This window comes from Heterocephalus glaber, unplaced genomic scaffold (assembly GCF_053883595.1).
Source record: "Heterocephalus glaber isolate CG9 unplaced genomic scaffold, H.glaber_assembly_v1.0 deba00001662, whole genome shotgun sequence".
Lineage (NCBI taxonomy): Eukaryota > Metazoa > Chordata > Mammalia > Rodentia > Bathyergidae > Heterocephalus > Heterocephalus glaber.
The window spans coordinates 1724171-1747511 of NW_028258403.1; the positions used below are offsets into that span (position 1 = coordinate 1724171).

At 43.4% G+C, this 23341-nt stretch overlaps 3 pseudogenes; 2 read left to right on the forward strand and 1 right to left on the reverse strand.

The window, feature by feature from the left end:
* Positions 1-1145: 1145 nt before the first annotated feature.
* LOC101719697 (histone deacetylase 2 pseudogene) lies at positions 1146-2735 on the forward strand (annotated as a pseudogene).
* Positions 2736-15245: 12510 nt separating this feature from the next.
* On the reverse strand, positions 15246-16121 carry LOC101720051 (protein phosphatase inhibitor 2-like; annotated as a pseudogene).
* Positions 16122-16388: 267 nt separating this feature from the next.
* On the forward strand, positions 16389-22863 carry LOC101715069 (putative monooxygenase p33MONOX; annotated as a pseudogene).
* The last annotated feature ends 478 nt before the right edge of the window (positions 22864-23341 follow it).

A 23341-nucleotide genomic window follows, 5' to 3' on the forward strand; every position in this document is an offset into this window, starting at 1 on the left:
TAGACCTTGAAAAACAAGAAGAGATATTAAATCATAATAAAGAACAACATTTCTTTTTTGTGTATGTTTTGTGTGGATCCATTCCACAGGTTGATCCTCTTGGGCAATTAATACAGTGGGTGTACCTTCAGAAGGCAAAATTATTAAATTGAAAGGCTTAGACAAATCTATCCTAACTATAAATTGTTCCTTTATTTTCTTTTGTACCAATTCAAGTTCCTTTTATGCTTCTGGTGTTAATTCTCAAGGGCTGATTAGATCTGAATCTCCTTGTAATATCTTTAAAAGATTGAATTCCTAAGGATGGGCGAAACCAATTAATATGACCTAAAATTTTTGAAAATCATTTAGTGTTTTTAAATGAGATAAATCCAATTTCATAAGTTGTGGCATAATTTGTTTTTGATTTATGATATATCCAAGATATTGATAAGGAGATTTTATTTGAATTTTATCAGGAGGTATAATCAACCCATAGTGCTGCAAATCCACCTCAACCATTTTTTAAGGTCATCTCAGTAAGTGCAGTAGCCAGCATCTTTGCTTTGTAAGATTGTGAACTGATATTTTGACAAGCTTTTAAATAATCCCAAACCGTTCCTGTCTCTTTAATGGGTAACATAGCCTTTTGATAATCCTCATTAGCATTTTCAAAAACCAGCAATCTTTTAACTGTTTGTGAGCTTGTTCTCCAACCACTCCCCTGGATATGGCCGTTTCTAATCTGGCAAGGAACTCAGAATAAGGTTCATTAGCCCCTTGATATATCTTAACATAACTTTGTTTTGGTTCTCCCTCTGGGGAAATACAATCCCAAGCTTCCAAAGCAATTTCCTGTAATTGATCATGAATTATAGCTGGTAATGTGATTTGATTATTAATATCTTCAAACTGTTCTATTCCTGTTAACATTTCATAATTTATTCCAATACTACGAGCTGTTTTTTCTTGGGCCTTTTGCATAGCTTTAATAAACTTCCAGCCTGTCCGGGCGGTCCCGCGCTCCGCGCCCCCCACCCCGCTCTCTGCCCTCGGCGCATTGCCTGCCCCGCTGCGCGGATCGCCACCCCGCGGGCCCGCAGCCCTCTCTTCGCGCGGAGCCGGCGGCGGCAGCAGCAGCAGCAGTGGGAGGAGGAGCCGGGAGGCGGCAGCCGGTCCCATGGCGTACAGTCAGGGAGGCAGCAAGAAGAAAGTCTGCTACTATTACGACGGTGACATTGGAAATTATTACTATGGGCAAGGTCATCCCATGAAACCTCATAGAATCCCCATGACTCATAACTTGCTGTTAAATTATGGTTTATACAGAAAAATGGAAATATATAGGCCTCACAAAGCCACTGCTGAAGAAATGACAAAGTACCATAGTGATGAGTATATCAAATTTCTACGGTCTATACGACCAGATAACATGTCTGAGTAGGGTAAGCAGATGCAGAGATTCAATGTTGGGGAAGACTGTTCGGTGTTCGATGCACTCTTTGAATTTTGTCAGCTCTCCACTGGTAGCTCAGTTGCTGGGGCTGTGAAGTTAAATCGGCAGCAGACTGATATGGCTGTTAACTGGGCTGGCGGATTACATCATGCAAAAAAATCAGAAGCTTCAGGATTCTGTTATGTTAATGATATTGTGTTTGCCATCCTTGAATTACTAAACTATCATCAGAGAATCTTATATATTGATATAGGTATCCATCATGGTGATGGTGTTGAAGAAGCTTTTTGTACAACAGATCGCGTAATGACTGTTTCATTCCATAAATATGGGGAGTACTTTCCTGGCACAGGAGACTTGAGGGACATTGGTGCTGGGAAAGGCAAATACTATGCTGTCAATTTTCCAATGAGAGATGGTATAGATGATGAGTCTTATGGGCAGATATTTAAACCTATTATCTCAAAGGTGATGGAGCTGTATCAGCCCAGTGTGGTGGTTTTGCAGTGTGGTGCAGACTCTTTATCTGGTAATAGGCTTGATTGCTTCAATCTCACAGTCAAAGGTCATGCAAAGTGTGTAGAAGTTGTAAAAACTTAACTTGCCGTTACTGATGCTTGGGGGCAGTGGATATACAATCCGCAATGTTGCTCACTGTTGGACGTACGAGGCTGCAGCAGCTCTCGATTGTGAGATCCCTAATGGCAGCCTTTATTTGAAAATTTGCACATGTTACCTCATGCACCTGGTGTCCAGATGCAAGCTATACCTCATGAAGATGCTATTCATGAGGACAGTGCGATAAAGATAAAGAAGACCCCGACAAGAGGATTTCTATTTGAGCATCAGACAAGCAGATAGCTTGTGATGAAGAATTCTCAGATTCTGAAGATGAAGGGGAAGGAGGTCGTAGAAATGTGACTGATCATAAAAAAGGAGCAAAGAAAGCTAGAATTGAGGAAGACAAGAAGGAAACAGAAGACAAAAAAGCAGATGTAAAGGAAGAAGATAAATCCAAGGACAATAGTGGTGAAAAAACAGATACCAAAGGAGCCAAATCAGAACAACTCAGCAAACCTTGAATTGGAGAGTCTTCCCAATTTTAGAAAATCATTAAAAATCGAGGAAACATTGGGACAAAAACTTTTCTTTTTGAAGACTTCAAGTTTCATTTTATACTACTTTGGCATGGACTATATTTATTTTCAAAATGGCTTTTTGTTTTGTTTTTCTTGGCAAGTTTTATTGTGAGTTTTTCTAATTATGAAGCAAAATTTCTTTTCTCCACCATGCTTTATGTGATAGTATTTAAAATTGATGTGGGTTATTATGTCAAAAACTGATCTATTAAAGTAATTGGCCTTTCTGAGTGATTTTTCTATCTTTCGTAATTATCTTTATTAAAAAATTGTACTTGGAAAAAAAATAAAATAAAATAAAATAAACTTCCAATTACTGTAATCCAATCATAAGGGATAAAATTTCCTACTGATCTCACAAACCCATTTAACATTTCTTTAGAGAATTGAGAATGAGGTCCATACATCATAACAGACTTTTTAACTGATTGTAATAATTGAATATCAAACCCTTCATATCTAGGCACATTACCTCCTTGAGCTCCGGGTTGTCTAATTACAGGAAAAAGAAAAGGCTTATCATTGTCTGAACCGTTTATCTGAGCAATTTTAGCAAACAAATCAGAAATGCAATGGTGAAGGTGAGCAACTCTTTTTACTTTTGGTTTAGCCCCAGACCCTTTTCTGGCTGTAAGCTTAATAACATCAGAAGAATAATCAGGATCAGGAACTAGATCAAAATCAGAATTTTTAGAATCTGATGAGGAGCTAGAAGAGCACCGCTGTGAACCCCTTGATCCCAATTTTAAAGGTTTTGGGGAATCATGGAATGAAATCAAAACTTCCAGAGGATCCGTGGAGGACCTTCCCCAGAGAGGGAAACAGATTTTTACTTTCACTTTTAACTTTGTCCTTTTGTGCATCAGGTATTTCATATTCATGCAAAGACTGTTTTGCCAAATTGTAAACTTCCTCCCTCTTTAACGTCCTTTCAGATGTAAATGGATTCATGACTACAAGAATCAAAGCCCAAATAGGCCAAAAGTCGACGGGGATGTTCTCTCCCTGTCGCAAAGCTTTTTCCACATTTTGTTTAACCCTTACCCAAGTCTCATCTTGCAATGTTCCTGTATCAGGAAACCAAGGATTATATTCTGTTACTACTTTTAAACAAACTTCTATATGAGCTTGGGACACGTGGGCACCTTGTGTCTTCACCAAATGATGAACTAAAGTAGTAAAAACAGCACCATGTCCCTGTGCTTGCCCCATAACCCCATTATTAGTTTTGCTTATCATCAATACTGCCTGAGCCCCAATTTGTTCAGGTCCCTGTTCAGGCACCACTTATTGGGGTCCCCCTGGTGAGAAACTGGAACCTGAAGACAGCATCCGATGAAACCTATTAAAAGAAGGGCACAGGGAACCAGAGCTCTTGGAGTTAAGGCCAGGTTTATTGGTAATATTCTTCTTTTATACATTTTTCTGTAGGATACATCAATCATTAACAGTTTACAATGCTAGTCAACTAACCACCAGTTATATCTGTGAGTGCATAAAGCATCTAAAGAGCCATCTCCTTTAACTATGCTCCTTTAATCTTAGTGCATCTAATCTAAATCATCCTGGCTACTTAAAGCTTCTAAAAAGTTAGCTATTCTTATCTAGTTTTATACCAAGCAAATATTTGAGAGTCTCAAGGGACCAGATGGAACAAACACTGTGGGATCGACAAACAGTCTTCTGAAGTTATCTTTAACTTCTCTATCTGGGCCTGCCACAGACATCAGGACAATCTGTCTTCCCAAGCCTCCACGAGGGCCTGAGAACTTCTCATATCCTCTGTGAGACCAAAGCGACTCCATTTTGCTAAAATCCACTATTCCCCTAGTCTCTATTGTCCTCACAAAATAATGGTTAAAATGTGCTTGCTCTGGGACAAAAGACATAATCTGTAATGAAGCAAAGTTCCTAAGTTAATTACTCAACCATCTGTTTGCCCAGGAAATGAACATTCCGGGTCCACTATCTATAGAACAATCTGTCAATGTGCTGACCATCAGTACGTGACAGTTGACCACTAACCTTTGTCCCTCTTTTCCCCAATAAAACCTACATGTAACCACCCCTCAAACCCCCGATGGGCCTAGCCAATCAGAAATATACACTTCATGCTTGCAAAATGCCAACCAATCATGTAACTGCTAAGTGAAAAATCTCCAAACCTTGCTGTAACCACAATAAAAACCCTGCTAATTTGAAATTCGGGACTCTCAATCCTGATCCGCTGTGTCGGCGATGGTTGAGAGTCCCTGCTCGAGCTTGAATAAACAACCCTCATGTGTTTGCATCAGAATCAGCTCCTTGGTGGTCTTTGGGGACTTCGTGATCTGGGCACAACATTTGGGGGCTCATCCGGGATCCCCCAAGACCCCAGGATCCCCGTACCGGAGGGTCGATGCCGGCCGGTGAGTGTCTGGTGTCTCTTTGTTTGTCTGCAATACGGGGGGCCCAATTCTGAGTAGGTTGGCAGACGGTCTAGGCGGACGCGCTGCAAGGGCCGCCAACCCGGGATCCTGGAAGACGTTCCAGATCCTTCTGGAGGGGACGGAGTGCCCCATGAGTATGAGTCTGTGAGACTCCTGGAGGGACTGTGCGGGTCGCTCCCGCAGTACAGCATGAGGCCGTCGTCCCATTTTTGGTATTGCCTCTGGTCGGGCGGAGGCCAGTTTTGTCTTGTTTTTTGTTTTTCTGTTGCATTTGTTTGTCTGTTTATTGTGGTGACTTGGACTGAGACGATGGGACAGAATGGGACCAAACCCCGTCCCTCATGATGGACCATTTTAGAGAGGTTAGAGAGCGTGCTCATAGTCTAAATTTAGAAATAAAAAAGTCTAGACTTGTCATTCTATGTAGTTCGGAGTGGCCTTCCTTTGAGAAGGGATGGCCCCCCGAGGGAAATTTTGATTTACAGATCATATGCAAGGAGCTGTTTTCCGTCCCTATACCGGACATCCTGATCAGGTTCCCTACATTGTCACTTGGGAGAGTCTAATCTGCAACCCACCCCCATGGGTCAAGCCCTTTTTGCCTCCACAGAAAGAACAGCCGGAGGTAATCCTGACAGCCTGTGAGAAAACTCCCAAAGAGCACGACGGAAAGAAACAAACCAAAACTGAGCCGACCATGCCGCTTTACCCAGTCCTCCAAGGAGGAACCGAGGAAGATCTCCTTTCCCCCACCCCTTATAACTCTCTCTCTAGTCCCCCACAACAATGGGGGGGGAGAGGTCCCAGCCCCAGCCAGAGCTGGGGAAGAAGGCCCGGCTCCGGGTACCAGCAGCTATGATGGCCCCGCCCAGAACACTTGCCACCGGCATGCTGCCTCCCCAGCAGGGCCGGTGGACTCTACTGTTTTCCCACTGAGAGCCATAGGGCCCCCTGATGAGCATGGTAACCAGCCTCATCATTACTGGCCCTTCGCCACCAGTGACCTTTATAACTGGTGTACTCAACATGCCAAGTTTTCTGATAACCCTAGGGATTTGATTAACCTATTAGAAGCTGTTTTGTTCACCCATCAGCCCACTTGGGATGATTGTCAGCAGCTCCTCCAGATCCTGTTTACCACTGAGGAATGAGAGAGGATTCAAAATGAAGCCAGGAAATTGGTTCCTGGTGACAATAGTCAACCCACCACCAATATTGATGCTATCAACACTTCTTTTCCTTTGTCCCGGCCCAATTGGGACTTCAACACAGCAGAAGGTATGGAGAGGCTCTGGGTCTATCACCAGGCTCTGTTGGGAGGTCTCAAAGCGGCTGCTCGAAAGCCCACCAATTTGGCCAAGGTAGGAGACATACAGCAGAGGCCGAACAAAAGCCCTGCAGCCTTCCTAGAAAGAATTCAGGAAGCCTTCCGTAGGTATACTCCCATGGACCTGGAAGCAACTGAGACAAAGGCAGCTGTAATAATGCAATTTGTCAACCAGGCAGCACCAGATATTAGGAGAAAATTGCAGAAAGTAGACAGATTAGGAGAGAAGAGTATTCAGGACTTAGTGGCAGTGGCAGAGAGGGTATATAACAACAGGAAAACCACAGAGGAGAAACAGATAAAAGCAGATGACCACCAGACCTGAAACCTGGCTTGAATTCTTCTGGCCACCACTGTGGGAGAGCTGAGGGATCGTGAACATTGTTTGAGAAAGATTGCAGCAGAAGGACAAGGTAAGGGGGAACACAGGGATTGCCCCCGATTGGGAAAGAATCAGTGTGCTTACTGCAAGAAGGAAGGCCACTGGGCTAAAGAGTGCCCCAAAAGGCCACAGGGGGGCCACCCAGAGGCCTCCATCCTGGCCATGGGTGAACTAAGTGATTAGGAGGGATGGGGCTCGGCGCCCCTCCCTGAGCCCAGGGTAACCCTTAAAGTGGAGGGGGAGCCTGTTGAGTTCCTGGTAGATACCGGTGCTCAACATTCAGTTCTGCTTAAACCACATGGCCATATATCTGACAAAACTTCCTGGGTCCAAGGAGCCACAGGCATGAAAAAAAATATTCATGGACTACCTGAAGAACAGTGGACTTTGGGAGTGGGCCGGGTAACCCACTCATTTATGATTATACCTGATTGCCCCTATCCTCTACTTGGAAGAGACTTGCTCACTAAGTTAGGAGCCCAAATCCATTTTCAGCCCAGGGGCATGGAGGTCCTTGACCAGGAGGGAAAGCCCATCCAAGTATTAACTATGAGCCTTGAGGACGAATATCTGCTACATCAGAAGCAGTCCCCTCCTGATCCTGACTGGAACAATGGCTTGCCATGTTCCCGCGAGCATGGGCTGAGACTGGGAGCATGGGGCTGGCCGGACACAGGACACTTGTGTTCATAGAGATAAAGCCAGGAGCGGACCCTGCATGAGTTTGCCAATATCCCATGTCCCTAGAGGCCCACAAAGAAATAACTCCACACATCAGGATGTTGCTTGCTCAGGGTATTCTAAGGCCCTGTCAATCGGCCTGGAACACCCCCTTGTTGCCGGTGCAGAAACCCCACTCGGATGACTATTGACCAGTGCAGGACCTCCGTGAGCCTTCCACTGGCACCCAAAAGCCAGCACATCTTCACATTTGAATAGAGCGACCCTGAGCAGGGCATCAACGGACAGCTGACCTGGACCCGACTTCCTCAAGGATTTAAAAACTCCTCCACCATTTTTGACGAAGCTTTGCATGAAGACTTGGGCTGGACAGAGGCTTTCCCCACCAAGCACGAAACGGCACAGACTGTGGCCAAAAGCTTTTAAAAGACATCCTACCAAGGTATGGTTTTCCTGTTATGTTAAGATCAGACAATAGACCTGCTTTTGTCTCTAAGGTGAGTCAGAGTTTAGTGCAGGTCCTGGGAGCAAATTGGAAATTACATTGTGCATACAGACCCCAGAGTTCAGGACAGGTAGAGAGAATAAACAGGACCCTAAAAGAGACCTTAACTAAATTAGCCTTAGAGACTGGCGGTGACTGGGTGGCTCTCCTTCCCTTTGCCCTCTATAGGGTATGCAATTCACCCTATAAGATGGGACTGACTCCCTTTAAAATTATGTTTGGGGTGCCCCCTCCCATTATCCCTAACCTCCAGTCTGAAGTGCTCACTGAGCTTGGTGATCAAGAGCTGTTATTTTCTTTAAGAGGTATTCAACTGATTCACAAGGACCCAGGACAGGACCAGAACCCAGACGAACCACTCTGGAAACTCATGGTCCAAACTTTCCAAACCCTAAATGCCTCTCGACCTGATCTTACTCAATCTTGTTGGTTATGTTATGATATTAAGCCCCCTTACTATGAAGGGATAGCCTTTCTGGGGAATTTTACTGAATCAGATAGTCCTAGCCAATGCAGATGGCAGCAGAAGGTTTCAGCTAGATTAACCCTGCAGTCGGTGGTCGGACGAGGCACATGTCTAGGTGATGTGCCTCCCACCCACCAACACCTGTGCAGCCAGACTCATTCAATGTCCTCAGAAAAATATTTCGTACCCCCTTCAGATGGTTGGTGGGCATGTTCTACTGGGCTCACCCCATGTGTACATGGAGGAGTACTCAATCGGACTAAGGACTTTCGTGTGCTGGTGCAATTAGTACCTAGACTGCTGTATCATTCAGAGGAGGAAGTTTATACTCACCTAGTTCATTTAGTGGGGGCCCCCAGTCGGGTAAAAAGGGAGCCCATAACAGCAATCACCCTGACAGTACTCCTAGGCCTGGGCTTGGCAGGAGCAGGAACTGGGGTCTCCTCTTTAGTCTTACAAAACAAGCATTATAATGATCTGAGGGCTGCCATAGATACTGATATAGAGAGACTTGAAAATTCCATTACACACATTCAGGAGTCATTAACCTCCCTAGTGGAAGTGGTGCTCCAGAATAAAAGAGGCCTAGATTTAATCTTCCTACAACAGGGAGGGCTCTGTGCCGCCCTGGGGGAAAAAATGTTGTTTCTATATAAACCACTCAGGAGTGGTCAAAGAATCTATGGCAAAGGCTAGAGAAAGTCTCGCTAGATGAAAGCGAGGGTGAGAACAAACTCAAAGTTGGTTTGAATCCTGGTTTAATTCCTCCCCATGGCTGACTACTCTGATCTCTACTCTACTGGGCCCCTTGCTTATTCTGTTACTACTGTTAACCCTTGGACCTTGTATACTCAATAGATTAGTCTCGTTCATCAGAGAACGCATTAACGCTGTACAGCTGATGGTGCTCAGGTCCCAATACCAGCCAGTTTCTACAGACCTAATAGAATTAACCCCCAGAGGCCCATGATTGGTCCTCTATAGCATCATGAGAAGGGGGGAATGTGAGACCAAAGCGACTCCATTTTGCTAAAATCCACTATTCCCCTAGTCTCTATTATCCTCACAAATTAATGGTTAAAATGTGCTTGCTCTGGGACAAAAGACATAATCTGTAATGAAGCAAAGTTCCTAAGTTAATTACTCAACCATCTGTTTGCCCAGGAAATGAACGTTCCGGGTCCACTATCTATAGAACAATCTGTCAATGTGCTGACCATCAGTACATGACAGTCAACCACTAACCTTTGTCCCTCTTTTCCCCCATAAAACCTACATGTAGCCGCCCCTCAAACCCCCGATGGGCCTAGCCAATCAGAAATATACACTTCATGCTTGCAAAATGCCAACCAATCATGTAACTGCTAAGTGAAAAATCTCCAAACCTTGCTGTAACCACAATAAAAACCCCGCTAATTTGAAATTCGGGACTCTCAATTCTGACCCGCTGTGTCGGCGACGGTTGAGAGTCCCTGATCAAGCTTGAATAAACGACCCTCGTGTGTTTGCATCGGAATCGGCTCCTTGGTGGTCTTTGGGGACTTCGTGATCTGGGCACAACATCCTCCACATCTGTGTTCATACTTTTTCTTCTATTATCTTTATCCAGTTTTAGGATTAGCACAAAGTTGATTTCCTAAAATGTGGGGAGAAGTGTTCCTTCTTTTTTCTGCTTTAAATGTTTGATATAATTTATCAGTTAAAATGCATATGAGCCTGTTGTCATATAGGTAGGTTTTCAAGCTAGGAATATACTTTCTTTAATAGGTGCTATTCAAATTTTATATTTCTTCCAGAGTCAGTTTCATTAATTTGTCTTCCAAGGTACTTCTTAGAAGTTGTCAAATTTATTTCAAAAAAGATTTTTGTAATATGCTTTCTATATCCTTTTAAATTCTGTAAAATCTGTGGTAATGTCCTCTAAATCTTGATATTATAATTTTTAAAATGTATGATTGATATTGTGTAATAGGAAGCAAAGGTCTAAAGGAGTAGGGGAAGTGGGAGGATTAGGAGAAAGGAAAGAAGAGAAAAGAAAAAATATGAGAAAAGAAAAAAATGGAAACAAAGCCTTTGTAAATAGGGAAGGGTTGAGGGGGTGAAGGGGGGCAGGGGAAGGGGAAAAAAATAAGAACCAAGATACGTCATATAAAGGTAAAAGATCCCAATGATGAATATAACTGTATTTTATACCTAAAATGTACCACTAAACTTAATGGAAAAAAATGTGTGTCTGTGAACCTTCAACTTTGGTGAGCTCACTTCTCACCACCTGTACACATTTCATTCTTTAACATACAGCTTCATCTTAAACTTCAACTTGAAAACTTCTACCTGAAAAAAAATCCTTTTATAGAAGAATGAAAGTCTGAAGACAGTAGAAAAAAAAAGAAGCCTAAAGAGAAAGATTTTGTCTGTTTGTCCAATTTTGTTCCAAAGAGAGGTCAAACCAAGCAGGCTCTATTTAGTCATTATGGAAATGTTCCTAATCACTTGCTAGGACATTTCCTCAGATTTCTCATGGAGTAAACAAGAAAAGTAATTTTTCTTAACATTTCCATTTGCTCTGACTCAGTGTGTAGTGTGCTAATCAGTGATTCTTTTCATCTCAGACAAGTGGTTGTATTTCACTTAGAATCAATCTTCCAGATTTTAAGGAAAAATTCTTTAGCTCCAACTCTCCTCTAACATGTTGTTCTATAATTCTATTTCAACATCCTTTTCCAACAGTAAAGAAAAAAAGAAATTGTTATCAGTGCAGACAGCATGAAGAGCTCTGAAGTTTCCTATTTCATTCCTGCAACCTGATCAAGTAGGTCATACTACACAGCTGTCCAGTGCAGAAATATACCTAGGAGGCTGCATACAACAAGAATGAGCCCTCAGGCCAGGGAAAGCTCAGGGCATCAAATCTCTTTCCAACTAAGCTTACTTACTTCCTTCTCCATGTTGGAATACAATTAACCCGCCCCATGTTACTGTGAAAACCCTTCAGATGGCACAACCAAGGAGTGTGCACCAGATTCCCATGGACAGCCACGGTATTTGGGGCAGCTGTGTACAAGGTGGTGTTGGTTGGCCACTCCTTCTCAGCAGCTAAAGGGTTCCCATTGAAGAAATTCTGGACACCAATGAGGCTCTCAGCAACCCTGTGGCCAATGTCTTAAATAGCTGTTTTTACCTCAATTTCAAAAGACATTTTCTGGGTACTTTTACCCTACAATGTCCTTTTATTGTAAATAATAGAATAATTAGCCAATGATTCAATGCCTAATGTGACACTGATGTGGTGCTTAAGCTAATGCAACTATGCAATGAACCCACATATAGCAGTCTTTTAATACTAAAAATAAAATCACATCGAGAATCCAGGGTCCCTTCTTAACATGTATGTGTTAATTTCTATTTCATGAAAACACATCCTTAACCCAAGAACTCTCCTATCAACTAAGTCACTTGGATGTACCATACAGGTCATGGAGGGCAGTCAAATAGTTACAGAATGATTACACAAGAAGCATTAAGAAAAATCTGTCCAGGGCTGTGATTTGATCACAATTTCAAGGAGGACTGGGCAGGTCTGACCTGAGTCATCCCACAGGACAGCAAGTCTGAGAGAGGACTGTGTTGTCAGAGTGAAAAGCTGGATTTTTTTCTTTTTTTATTCCTTAAGTTTATTGGTACATTTTAGGTACACAATATAATGACATTCATCATTGGGAATTTGTACCTTTATGTGATATATCTTGGTTCTTATTTCTTTCCCATTCCCCTGCCCTCCTTCAACTCTTCCACCCCTCCCTATTTACAAAGACTTTGTTTGGATGCACATTGAGGTCATACTCTAAAGTGAAATAAATAGGACACACATGTGTAAATACCAAATGGTTTCTCTGGTGTGAGAAACTGAAGGTGTAAATAAGGATCAAAATGAAAAATAGATGTGAAATAGGAAGAAAAGCTCCAGAGGAGAAGGGGAAGTGGGAGGGTTAGGGGAAAGGAAAGAAGGGAACGGAATAAATACAAGAAAAGGAAAAAATGGAAACAAAGGCTCAGAGTTTATAAGGGTTTTGTAACCAATCAGGGCACAGTGAAACTAAAATTTAGATTTTTTTTTTCCTATAGAGAGAAGTGGCTCCTCCAAACTGGCTCAGACCTAGGGCACAAACAGTCATTCTCATGTCTCCTCAGCCCATGTGAATCTACAGGATGCACAGATGCTAGCACCGGGAGGTCAAAGTCCACAGACAAGGGAGGGAGAGGCTGGGTCCAGGAAGGATGAAACAGGCCTGGAATCATCTACCATCTCACCAGATCACCATACTCCCTCCCTACACTGCTCCTTGCTATAAAGGACCCTCACACACCTGTACATGGGGAGATGATGATTTGGGCTGTAAGCCCCTCCATCTCCTCAGAACTAGCTTTGAATAAAGCTTTTTTTAGTTTTTTACCAAAATAAATGGCCTTCTTTCATTTGGTTAATGGCCAGAAAAGAAACCTGAGGATAAGGACCTAATGGCTGGTAACATTTTGAGGATATGAGAGGGCTACAGGATTGTCAAAATAAGCATCCTAGGCAGGTTTAAGTCAATCTACACTCTGCTTATCTCACAAAAGTACTTGTATTATGTCAAGAGTTACACACTGAAGGACTCAATTTGACATGGTTCACTGCTCTGGTCCTCACAGAAGCCCATAAGGCTCACGATAAGGACATGTGTATGCATCAACTCCAAGGAAAGAGTCACAGGGCATTGGGAAGAAATATGTGTGATGGGCCAGGGATTTAGCTCAGTGGTGCCACCGCCTGCCTTGCAAGTGCAAGGTCCTGAGTTCAATCCCCAGTACCCAAAAAAAGAGAAATACGTGTGTTGCACATCAAAGGTATGCTTGTTGTCATGTATGGTGGCAAAAGCCTGTAATCCCAGCACTCAAGAGGCTGAGGCAGGAGGATCTCTGTGAGCTCAAGGCCAACCAGGGCTCCACAGTGAATTCAAGGTCAACCTAAACTACAAAGTGAGACTTTGTTTCATAATAAACAAAAGGGCATGTTTACTATTTCCTTATACACGTGACTTAGCCTGGGTAGAAGGTTAAGGACACTTGGTTTGTGTTCTTTCAGAGAAGTCTCATGGGGCAAGAAGCTAGGTCTAAAGTCTCGCGCTAAGTGCCCTGGTCTCAGAGGCTTTATCACCACCACTGTAGGCAGGCAGGTAGCTAGTGCTCTGCAGATCTTGGTGTGGGCTACAAGTGTTGCCGCCTCTTTCATGATGGCTTCAGTCTGGACTGCGCCACAACCTCTTGGGAGATGTGGGTCGTCGGAGCCTCTTTAGTGTTGGAGTTTAGGCTGCAGGCATCTTGGTGGCACCAAAAGAACAGAACCTCTGGATGGACTCTTCCTGGAAAGCTTTACCAATTTGACCAGCTGGACAGTGTTCCTCATTAACATCTGTCTGTCAGTAGAGTCGTAACATCATTTCACTGTGGTGACAGGGACTCATCTCTGAATTCTTTTCTTTTTTTTAACAGCAAAGAATTCTCCCACTTTTTATTTATTTCAACATACTGATATTTCCATAAACTTGTAAGTGGAAGATCTTTTCATATATATAAATATACAGAAATTATTTTAAAAGTCTGTTCACATAATGGATTTTTGGTACTAACAAAAAATTGATACAAATAATTGACTAGAAATGAAATCACTAAACCAAGATGCACAGGACACTTCATTTCAGGGAAAAAAATAATCCAAATAATCTGTGTTAAAAGAATAAAGGACATTTGTCATAAGATACATTATCATACTCCCTTAAACAGGGACTATTAAAATTTTTTAAATTAAAAAATATTCAGGCTTAATTCTATCTATACATTCAGGAACAATCATATCACTGGTTACATACAATTCTCTTATCATGCAACAACTCCTTACCCGTTTCCTAAGGTCTAATTAAGTCAAATGAGCTAATAAAAGCAATTTAATTATCAAGCTGTAAACCAAAGAAGTACAGAAATTGAGCAGTTGAGTTATATATCCTGTTTATAATATTGCTGCTACTCAACTACTTTCTTCACATAGTAGAACTATTAGGCATTGATAGGCAATGAGAATTTCATTATTACAGCAAATGACAGAGTATGTTAGAGAAAGGAGAGTTCCCAACATTGTGACAATCTTTGTGATCCTTGTATGTGTAGAAAGGAGTGGAAATAAAGGTAGGTATGTAAGGGAAAGCTGAGATAGCTACATTAGAATTGCATTTATTGAAGAAACTGATTTCAAGTCTGCCCAGTGTATCAAAACAAGCAGAGCAGACACTAGTGCAAGTTTAACCTAGCAATTTATTTAAGTTTTGATGAGAAAAATTTCAGTCTTTTCCTTGTAAGCACAAAGAAATCCAACAGGAATTTTGAAGGCAGTAACCAGAAAATATAACAGTAACTCTTGGAATCCTTCTCAGTCAAACAGACAAATCACACTGAAGACAACTGTTAAAAATACCTTTAAAGCCTGAGTATTTATCAACCTATATGTCCTGCTGTTCCAATTGGCTTTTGATAAAATACAAAAAGCCCAACAAACTTTTTGTAAGAGGTACCACATCTACAGGTGATGAAAATAAATTAGTTTCCCTCCCCCTAAAAGACGTTAACTTCTAACGCATAAAAAGCTATATAATATCTCATACAAATTAACCAGTGTTCTTACAGAAGTAAAGCAGTTTTGGACTGATGACATTATACCGTATTTGTGGTGAAGTATGAGGCATAAGGATGCGTGCATTCATGAGGCATTTTCAGTCTAATCAGTCTCTAAGGTTATCATTGAATTCTTGGCAATATATAATAAACTGGTATGTATTTTGGTACTTAAATCATAAATTGTGGAGAAAAGAAGCAGTGTATCATAGTAACGGGATTTGTATTTGACAACTGCAGTGCAGAACAAAGCTCTTCTATGAACTTTGGAATTTGTTTTGCCGTTGATCACCTGTAGTAGATCCTTGCTTCGCTTCTTCAATATTCACGCTTTCTCCATCTGCAGTCTCTGACATTTCTTCGTCTTCCTCATCGTCATTTAGGTCTTTTGAAATTAACTGTCGATGGGGCCGGGGATTTAGCTCAGTGGTTCCGCCGCCTGCCTCAAAAGCGGAAGGGACCCGAGTTCAATCCCTGGTACCTGGTACCAAAAAAAAAAAATGAAATTAACTGTCAAGCTAACTTAATATTCCGTCCTTCATTGTAGTGAAGCTTCCTTTTCATTTCAAATTGTCACATATTTTCTCGCTCTTCTGGTGAGAGATCATTATCCTCCTCTCCACTGCTTTCTTGCTCCCGAATCCAATACTTTGGCTCTGAGCCTTCAGCAGTAGCTAATTTCTCAACTAAGACATCTGGAGTTAGGGCTTCAGTGGGTTCTGAATCACTACCTGCATCTTCATCATCACCTATCATACTATGGAAAGGAGTGCTTGGTTCGCCTATGTTCATTAAATCATAGTCTTTGTCTGCTGGGTGATAGGTTGCCAGGATGTTCATTTCATCCCACTGCTGGGACTTTTTACATTTCCAGTAACTGATAAAAAACAAAACAGGAATATTTTCTTGGCAAAATTTCTTCAGGGATATCTCAGCTCCTCCTCGACGCTCTGGCGGGGCTCTTCGGCCGAGGCCGCCACCGAGGAAGTCGCAGCCGTCTTGTTCTTCGAGATCCCCTTGATGGGCCGGTGCGACGCCGTCCAGACTGCCATTGCCGGTGGTGCCGGCTGTTGGCTCAGGGTCGCTGCTGGCGAAGGGTCCAGGAAAGAAAGGTCGAGCACTCGCAGCGAACAGCCAGGTAGCCGCAGAGCCAGCTCCGGGCTAAAGCCGCCGAGAACTCGCTGTCGCGGGAGCAGCTCCCGGCGTCACTGTCACCACACGCTGACCGAGACGCCACAGTGGACGGCGCTCAGCGAGAGCCTCCTCACTGCTGCCTGCGACACTCAACCCGAGCCCAGAGAGACGCCGGGCTCCATCTCCGAATTCTTTATAGAAAAAGCACCTGGATCCCAGTGTTTCAATGGCTTCAAGACAACCAGAAGTGCATGCTCTTGGGCCCAGTGGGCCTCTAGGCAAGATGTCCCTGCCCATCGGGATGTGCAGCCAGGCATTCAGCTATGACGCTGCCCTGGAGAACCCTGCGCCCATGACTCCTCCTCCAGCGGACATGGGCAGCATCCCCTGGAAACCAGTGATTCCAGAGCACAAGTACCAGTACCTCGCTAAGGTGGAGGAAGGAGAGGCCAGTGTATCCCCCACTGCCGTGACCCTGGCAACGGCCACTGACAGTACAGACAAGGTCCTGGTGGTGAAGGCTAAAGCTACCCATGTCATCATGAGTTCCCTGAAAACAAAACAGACCCAGGAGAGCATTCAGCATTTCGAGCAACAGGCAGGGCTGAGAGATGCTGGCTACACACCGAACAAGGGCCTTATCACCGAGGAGACCAAGAACCTTCCTGTGGCAGAAGCACTCCATGCTTCCCAACAGATGTAACCCTCGATGATATCAAAGAATGGCTAGAAGATAAAGGTCAAGTACTAAATATCCAGATGAGAACAACATTTACACAAAGGGTTTAAGGGATCAATATTTATTGTGTTTGTTAGCATTGAATCTGCTAAGAAGTTTGCAGAAACTCCAGGCCAGAACTATAGACACAGACTTGCTAATGCTTTTTAAGGAAGATTATTTTGCAAAGAAAAATGAAGAAAGAGAGCAAAGGGGCCGGGGATTTAGCTCAGTGGTTTCACCACCTGCTGTGCAAGCGCAAGGACCAGAGTTCGATCCCTGGTACCCCCCCCATAAAAGAAAGAAAGCAAAATAAAGTGGAAGCTAAATTAATAGCTAAACAAGAGCAAGAAGAAAATCAGAAGTTAGCAGAAGATGCTGAAATGAAATCTCTAGAAGAAAAGATTGGATGCTTGCTGAAGGTCTCAGGTGACTTAGATGATCAGACCTGTAGAGAAAATTTGCACATCCTTTTCTCAAATCATGGTGAAATAAAATGGACAGACTTTGTCAGAGGAGCAAAAGAGGGAGTGATTCTAGTTCAAGAAAAAGCCAAGGAAGCACTGGATAAAGCCAAAGATGCAAACAATGGTAGCCTACAATGAAGGAACAAAGAAGCGACGTGGGAAGTCCTGGAAGGAGAGGTGGAGAAAGAAGCTTTGAAAAAAATCATAGAAGACCAACAAGAATCCCTAAACAAATGGAAATCAAAAGGTCGCAGATTTAAAGGGAAAGGAAAAGGAAATAAAGCTGCCCAGCCTGGATCTGCTAAAGGAAAAGGACAGTTTCAGGGCAAGAAAACAACATTTCATAGTGATGAAGAGCGTGATGGAAATGGTGCAGCTGGGCCAGTGAAAAGAGCGGGAGAAGAAACAGACAAAGAAGAACCTGCATCAAAGCAACAGAAAACAGGAAACGGTGCCGGAGACCAGGAGTTTAGGGACCGATTTGTTTTTCATTCATCTTAGATTTTAAGCTGCCTTTTGTCTTTGGAGGCTTTTAAAAAGAAAACTGAATTAGGTCCACTTCAATGTCCACCTGTAAAAAAGGACGATTATTTTGTGGTTGTTTTAACTTGTCTTTCTGTTGTTATCCACACACATTTTTAAAAAATGTGTAGTTCTGTTTGTGTTCACATGACTCAAGTATCAAAAGGAAGATTCTTCCACTAAATTGCCTTTGTAATATGAGAATGGATTAGGATAAAATAACAAAATATATACTATATTTTTTTTAAAGTAGGAAATATTTATTGAGAGAGAGATAGAGCTCCTGAGACAGGAGGGGACCTGAAAATGGGTTGCCACGGTCCCCACTTCACAGAAGAAGTTTTATAGAGCAAAATCACAAGAAACTAAAGCTGCAGAGCGGAGAGACAACAAAAGAAGAGAAGCAGCCTGCATCAGCCCAGTCCTGCCCAAGCAGCACCCCTCATTCTTCCCCGAAGCGGAAATCCAAAGGCTGGTTCATGTCTGGTTCCTCCACACCTTAATGGGCCCAAATCCTAGCACCATGGATCTTGGAAGTGGGGATAAAGATAGAACCTCATTAGATAAGTGGAATGTCTTTGGAGCAAGACCCCTCCAGAAGTCTGATTCTGGAGGTTTTGCTGTCCAGGCCTACAAAGGAGCCCAGAAGCCCTCTCCCATGGAGCTCATCTGCCCCCAGGCCACTTGAATGGCTGAAGATCCAGCAACCTTCAAGCCCCCCAAGATGAACATCCCAGTGACAGAAACAAAGAAACCACCACCGCCGACCCATAATCTCAAACCACGTGACTTGAATGTTCTCACACCTACTGGGTTCTACAGTGTTTTCTATCCCAGGTTGGAGGGACAAGTATGGACAATGACTTTACATGAAATATATGAAATCATGAGCAGAATTAGAAGGGGTGGAGAACTTCCTTGCTTGCACTGACAGAGACACAGGGGCAAGGGAAGTGGTTAGGTTCACAGGGAGACCTCAAAGGTACCGCAAGGACCTAAAAACAAAAATAGTTCTTGGGATACAGGTGGGCAATGATATAAAAAGGCATGAAACACAGTGACGCTCCCTAGAATGCAGGAGAAAGTGGTTTTATTGATGTGAATACAGTGCAATAAAGCTTGGCAAAATTCTGAAGGCCAACATCTCAACACAGACAGATCTCTAAAGCAGAAAAGAAATATACATGCATATATTCATTCCCAGGTCTAGTCCAGTATCCTAGACACGAATTCTCCCAACACTTACCTCTTTCTTCTGTGGGAGCAAAGAAATAAAAAGGGAGAGAGAAGAAGAAACTGTTGCAGAAACTGTGTGAAAAGATAGGAAAAGCAATCAAAACTCTTAAGTGTACAGGAGCCAGCAACAGAGAGGCAGGGTCAACATTCTGGCAATAATTACAGGCCACAGCGAACAATCTGGGGGATTAGCAACAGTTAGGAAACGTCCCTCCAGTGAGCCTGCAGAGAGTCAGGTTGACAGGATTTGCACCCCAGTGGTAATTTTTGTTTCCATTACAGCAGGTAATGTTGGGCACTGCACAGGTAACAGCCATGTTTTGGAAAGAGTCATGCAGAAAGCTGTTTGTAGGCTTGCAACACTGGAGGAAACTGTTGACATGAAACATTGCTCCCATGCATTGGAGAGCACTGGGCTGAATGTGCTGGATGTGAAATCACTGAGCCCCAGTGAGGCCCTGAGTCACAGCCCAAAGAGGACACAGTAGCGCAAACAGCCCCAGCAGCAACAGGAGACGAAATCTCATATTTCACACCATCTTTTCTGTGTAGGAAAAGAGATTAGAGTAACAACACAAGCAATAAGAGCAAAATTATTAATCATAACTATTATATTCTTATTTTGCCTTTTAAGATCTCTTACGTCTTAAAAATCTCTACTCACATAGTCTCCCAATTCCAGTGAAAAGAATATTAGCTGAGTATACTTTTTCTTTGATTGGGATAGCCCAATCCCCTCTTTGACTTGTACTCATGTGGTCAATAAACTTCAAATCAGATACCTGGTTTTCTACCTTTTCCCCTGAGATGTTGACCTTCATCTCTGACCACCACCTCCCATCCATCTTCACTGCCCTGCTCATCCCATTCTGAAGTTCTCCCCTCTTACCGGTGCCTGTGCTTGGTTCCTGGTGAGCTCAGAGATTCCTTCTGCTTTTCTTCTCCCCGGCCCACCAGTGCTGCTTGTGCCAGGCAGGGAAAGATAGGTTCTGAAACCCAGGAAAGGGAAACCTGCCTCCTAGCAGATGTGAACTCTTTCTGCAGTGAGAATGAGAACCTAGATCTTTAAATCTCCTCTTTAAACTTATAACATTATTCATATTTATAGAGGAAGAACTCTATTTGTGTAACAAGATTACTCAAAACTCACAGTTTAAGAGAAATGATCACTTGTTTTGAACCAGAGTCTCTCTGTGTTGCTGGGTAGCCTCCACTGGCCTAGAATTTACTAACCTCCTGCCTCACCTCACAGAATTCTGGGATTACAAAACCAGCAATGAACAACAGGAGTTTGAAATTAAACACACAATGTCATTTACAGTGCCCCAAAGAAAAGAAATACTTAGGTATGCATCTAATTAAAGAGGTAAAGACTCTGTGTTACTCAGCTATTTCTTACTGTGACCAAAAGTTAAAGGGGATCAAGGGCGGTGAAAGGCCTCAACTAAGATAACTGAATTATTTTGCTGGTCCACCATCAAGACTACAAAAATAGCCCATGAAAATGCAAAAATTAGTTTATTCAAATTTTGGCCAAATTCAGAGAACACATCGTCCACTCCTTCCCCCGAAACCTCAGTTCACAGCAGTACTAAGCTAGACACATAGATAATCCACGTTTGTGGATAGGAAGAGTCAATATTACTAAGATGTCACTTCTTCCCAATTTGATCCATAGACTAAGCACAATATTAATCCATAGCTCAGAAAGTTATCTTATGAATATTGGTAAATCTTGAAATTTGTATGAAAAGCCAAGATTCGGAATGGTCAACACGATAAGGAAAAAATAGCACAAATTCCAAAGACAGTCCCCACTTTCAAAACACTTTGCGCCTCTAGCAATCAAGAAAGTCAGCTAGTCAGCTTCCACTGCTGTAAGGAAACACCTGAGATGAGCAATTTAGATGAGCCTCACTGAGGCTTGAGGAGGATGGAGAGCTAATTCCACAGTGGCGCTGCCAGGTGGGGCCTTTGCGGGGCGAGGAGGATGAGATGAAGTCACCAAGGTGGAGACCTCAGGATAGGTTCTGATAGTTGAAAACAAGAGGGAGAGGGACGGCTTAGACACACACCCACTCCCCTGTCTCTTCCCATATGATATCCTGGCCACCCTGGGAATCAACTACTCGCACGTGTGCCTCTCGAGCCCCCTCTCCACTCTCTCACCGGCCCTGCAGGGAGGCGGGGTCTGCTGAGTTTCAGGGAACCCCCAGACCTTCCTGGTTTGGTTCTGGGGCAAGCGCAGCACAGGATTCTTCGGGCGCTGCTGCTCTCTGCCGGCCGGACGGCGCATTACAGTCCTCTCAGGGCACTGCGGAGCTGGCAGCAGTTTCAGGGAAGGAGCTGGGAAGGTGATGATGACTTGCATGTGGGTCGCGTGAAATTTGAAACGTCCGACGCTGACGTCCTAGTGAAGATGCCAAGTAGACAGTTGGATGTACTAGTCCCAAGGGGGGGGGGGACAGAGCGAGAGAGAGAGAGAGACAGAGACAGAGACAGAGACAGAGAGAGGCTGAAGGCAAAGTCGGGAGCTGTGGGAAAGTAGGGGTGAAGCCTAAGGCTGGATAAGACCAGCAAGAGCCTGTGAAGAGGGGACCATAGGTGAGCCCTGAGTCTCCAACAGCAACTCCCCACGGGAGAGGGGGAGCTTAGCGGGGAGCCTGAGAAGAAAAGCCCTGCGAGTAAGGGAGGAGCCAAGAGGCAGGGCTCCCCAGAGACCCCCTCGCCCCAGGACCCATAGGTGCTGGTCACCCCTCTTTTTTTTGTTCATTAATTTTATTGGTACATTTTAGGTATACAATGTGATGACATTCATCATGGGGAATTTGCACCTTTACATAATCTATCTTGGTTCTTATATTTTTTCCCCATTCCCTTGTCCTCCCTTCAGCCCCTCCACCCCTCCCTATTTATAAAGATTTTGTTTCTGTTTTTTCTTTTTCTCATATTTATTCCTTTCCCTTCTTTCCTTCCCCCAACCCCTCCTTCTTCCCCTTCCCCCTTGGAGTTTTTCTTCCTGTTTCACACTATCTATTATACATTTTGATCCTTATTTACACTTTCAGTTTCTCACACCAGAAAAATTATCCAGTATTTACACGTGTGTTTTATTTATTTCACTTAAGAGTATCGCCTCAATGTGCATCCATTTAACTATAAATGTCTCTAGTTTCTCTTTCTTTATGGCTGAGTAGTACTCCATTTTATTAAAAAGTAAATCTTCTTTATCCAGTTTCCAGTTGATGGGCAATTGGGCTGCTTCCAAGATTTAGCTATTACAAACTTTGTCACCCCTTTTTCTGCCACAGGAGCCCTGATTGCAGGGCAGTGTCAGCACAGAGAGAGGATTCATTAGCTGTCCCTAATGCTATTGAGTGTAAAAATTCAACCCCATCGGGGTGGGGAGGTCTTACTTCCAAGATAAGCAGCGCCCCACAATCCCCATTATCCCTACTGGAGAGAGGGATTCACTGAGATTGACAGAGTTCCAGACCCAGAAGAAGACAGGGCTGTTCAGGAGGGGATTAGGAAGAGTCCGCATATGAGTCGTGTGATGTGTCCTACAGGAGAGAATGGAGACGTGGGCAGTGGAGTATCTGCATCTCTCTTCCTCTGATTCGCCAGCGCCACCCCAACCCCCAGGACTTCTCGTTCATTTCATCGCTGCTCCTGCCCTCTGCTGGCGGGACCGCGCACTTACACATCCCCGTGTGAGTGATCACCTGACTTCACTCTGCCAGCTCCTCCTCCCTCCCAGGCTCCTCCATCCTCCCCCTCTGACTGCGCGCATTCTTTTGGAGATCTTCACAAGTCAACCATAGACCCACCTCATCTTTTAAAATTGTGGTGAAGTACTAACGCACTCCTCATTTCAAAGACTCATGTGTTTCACTCTCATGTCAAAGAATCATGTGTTTCACTCTCATGTCAGGAATTCATGTATTTAATCATGTCAGCCATTCTGGGTCTATGCTATAAAATGAAGAACTTGGAATGAAAGACCTTACAAATTCTTTCCATTGCTGTTCTCTCTGGTTCTCCGAAACCTTGGCCAAAAAATAGGAGTGTGGTGCTTGTGACTGTAGAGGAATGTCTACATTCTCCACAATTCTGATTTTTTTTTCCATTAAGTTTATTGGTACATTTTAGGTATACAAGACAGTTACTGTCTGAATTTTTATAAAATTTAAAT